The 3,271-nt window shown below is 39.5% G+C and overlaps 1 non-coding gene across 1 annotated transcript; it reads right to left on the reverse strand.

Moving 5' to 3' along the window:
• Positions 1-988: 988 nt before the first annotated feature.
• On the reverse strand, positions 989-1,093 carry LOC112725467 (small nucleolar RNA R71). Its single transcript, XR_003164574.1, has one exon. It is a non-coding gene; the product is annotated as a small nucleolar RNA R71 (small nucleolar RNA).
• Positions 1,094-3,271: the final 2,178 nt, after the last annotated feature.

Raw genomic sequence — 3,271 nt, forward strand, 5'->3', positions numbered from 1 at the left:
GTACGAGCCGGTGCACTTGCCGGTTAGTTTGTGGGTTAAAAATACCGTACCAAGTTTTTGGCGCCATTGCCGGGGGATTGATAGTGATTAACAACTATCAGTTGTTTGATTGCTTAGATTAGGCATTTTAGTTTTAATTTTATTTAAATTTTGCTTATTCATTTCGAAAAAAAAAGTTTAAATAAAGTTTGGTGTCACCTAGTTAATAATATTTTTCCTTAATTTCTGAAATTAAGTTTGGTGTCACCTAGTTAATTTTATTTTAATTGTCTTGTTTATTTTTCCTGTTAATTTTTGAAAAATTCTGTTTAATTTTAGTTACCATTTTTGAAATTTATTTATTTATTTTATTTAGCATTTTTTTATTATTTTACACAGGATATCTCACTGGGACTTCTCTACACTCTGACGTAGAGATTCCCACCTTTTCTTATTTTCTATGTGTTTATGCGCAAGAACAGAGACAAGGAACCTCTGTTATACTTTGATCCAGAACCTGAAAGGACTTGTAGGCGACGTTTACAACAAGCAAGACTTTGCAAGCTTGCAGAATCCACTATGGATCACAATAATGCTATTAATGCCAATGTGGCAACTCTGAATGGGGATGATCAACAAAAGAGAGTGCTTGACTCTTACTCTGCTCCTACTGCAGATCTTTATGGAAAAAGTATTGTAGTGCCTCCTATAACCACAAACAACTTTGAGTTGAAGCCACAATTGGTCACCCTGGTGCAACAAAACTGCCAGTATCATGGTCTTCCCCACGAAGACCCAAATTAATTTATTTCTAATTTTCTGCAGATTTGTGATACTGTAAAGACAAATGGAGTGAACCCAAAGGTGTACAAACTCATGCTCTTCCCATTTGCTCTGAGGGATGGAGCAAAGCTATGGCTAGATTCCCAACCCAAGGAGAGTTTGAATACTTGGGACAAGGTTGTTACTGAGTTTCTTACTAAATTTTTCCCACCAAAGAAGCTGACTAAGCTTAGGGTGGAGGTTCAGACCTTCAGCAGAAGGATGGTGAAACCCTTTATGAAGTTTGGGAGAGGTACAAGCTACTGATTAGGCAATGCCCTCCGGACATGTTCTCTAAATGGACCCAACTAGATATCTTTTATGAAGGCTTGGGTGAAATGTCTAAGATGTGCTTAGATAATTCTGCGGGTGGTTCATTGCACAAGAAGAAGACACCGGAGGAGACTATTGAGCTGATTGAATTGGTTGCTAGTTACCAATATTTATACTCATCTAACAGGAATCCTGTGAACTCTGAGGGTCCTCAGAAGAAGGGTGTTATGGAAGTGGAAGCTCTTAATGCTCTTCTTGCTCAGAATAAGCTTATGTCTCAGCAAATAAGTCTACTTACTCAACAGATGGGTGGCATGCAAGTCTCAGCTATCAACACCCAAAATCCAACTCAAGAAGTCTCTTATGACATGACAGGTAATTTTGTGCAAAATGATAATTATGACTATGCCCAATGCTCTTCTGAACAGGTCAGTTACATGAGGAGTGGTCCTAGAAATCCCAACAATGACCCATATTCCAAGACATACAATCAGGGGTGGAGGAATCACCCAAATTTTGGGTGGAGGGACCAACCTCAGAGACCTCATAATTTCAACAATAATTCTCAGGGTGGCTTCTAACAGAACAATCACAATAATTGCCAATTTCAGTCTCAACAGCAACAACCACCTCAGCAGGAAAACTCTAAATCCCAAGAAGATTCTAATTGGGAGATGATGAGGAGTTTTATGCAGGAAACCAGAGCCTCCATTAGAAACTTAGAGGGGCAAATGGGCCAACTGAGCAAGCAAATACCTGAGAAGTCTGCAAGTACATTTTCAGGTGATACAGTGGTAAACCCAAGAGAAGATTGCAAGGTTATTCAATTGAGAATTGGTAAAATAGCTGGCTCTGAGACAAGGGCCAATGAAGAGCTAGTTGAAAAGAAAGCTCCAGAGGAGAAGAAGGAAGAATTGGAGCACGCCCCTCCAAAGCATACAAACAACCCATTCCCTAACTCTCTTGACATGTATCCTACATTGCCAAAGGCTCCTGAATACAAGCCAAAAATGCCATATCCTCAGAGACTTCAGAAGGCTTCCAAAGAACAGCAGTTCTCTAAATTTTTAGATGTCTTCAAGAAGCTACAGATCAACATTCTTTTTGCAGAGGCTCTTGAGCAAATGCCTCTCTATGCTAAATTTATGAAAGAATTGTTGACTAACAAGAGAAATTGGAAGGAGCAAGAAACCATGGTGTTAACCAAGGAATGGAGTTCTATTATTCAACATAAACTTCCTGAGAAAATGCAGGATCCAGGGAGCTTTGTGATTCCTTGCACCATTGGAGATGTCACCATTCAGAGAGCTTTATGTGATCTTGGAGCTAGCATCAATCTCATGCCACTTTCAGTGATGAAAAAGCTTCAAATTGAGGAGGTAAAACCCACTCGTATTTCTCTTCAACGTGCTGATCTTTCTATTAAATTACCTGTGGGTGTTGTTGAAGATTTACTTGTGAAAGTGGGACCATTTATTTTTCCTGTTGATTTTGTTATATTAGACATAGAAGAGGATGTAAAATCCTCTATTATTCTTGGTTGACCCTTTTTAACTACAGGTAGAGCTCTGATTGATGTGCAAAAGGGTGAATTGACCCTGAGGGTCAATAAAGAACAGGTGGTCCTTAATGTTTTTGAAGCTCTCAAGCACCCTAATGATTCTGAAGGGTGTATGAGAATTGATGTTGTTGAACCACTAAGAAGTACTGGAAGCTGAGGTACTTGATGACATTCTGGATCCTATTTCTGAGTATAAATTAGTTGAAGTTAACGATTCACCACCCTAGAAGGCTATGGTTCACACGCCTAAAGCAGAGGAGGAAGCCCTCAAGCTTGAGCTCAAACCTTTACCTCTTTCTCTGAAATATGTGTTCTTGGGTGAAAATGATTCCTATTCAGTGATTATTAGCTCTTCCCTGAAGCCTGAAGATGAAGAGGCGCTTATTTCAGTGCTCAGAAGCCATAAAATAGCTCTTGGGTGGACCATTAATGACTTGAAGGGGATTAGTCCAACCAAGTGCATGCACAAGATCCTCCTTAAAGATGATGCTAAACCAGTTGTGCAACCACAAAGGAGACTCAATCCAACTATGAAAGAGGTGGTCCAAAAAGAGGTAATAAAACTATGGAAAGCAGGTATTATTTACCCTATTTCTGACAGTCCTTGGGTAAGTCCTGTGCAGGTAGTTCCCAAGA

The sequence above is a fragment of the Arachis hypogaea genome, chromosome 11 (assembly GCF_003086295.3).
Source record: "Arachis hypogaea cultivar Tifrunner chromosome 11, arahy.Tifrunner.gnm2.J5K5, whole genome shotgun sequence".
Lineage (NCBI taxonomy): Eukaryota > Viridiplantae > Streptophyta > Magnoliopsida > Fabales > Fabaceae > Arachis > Arachis hypogaea.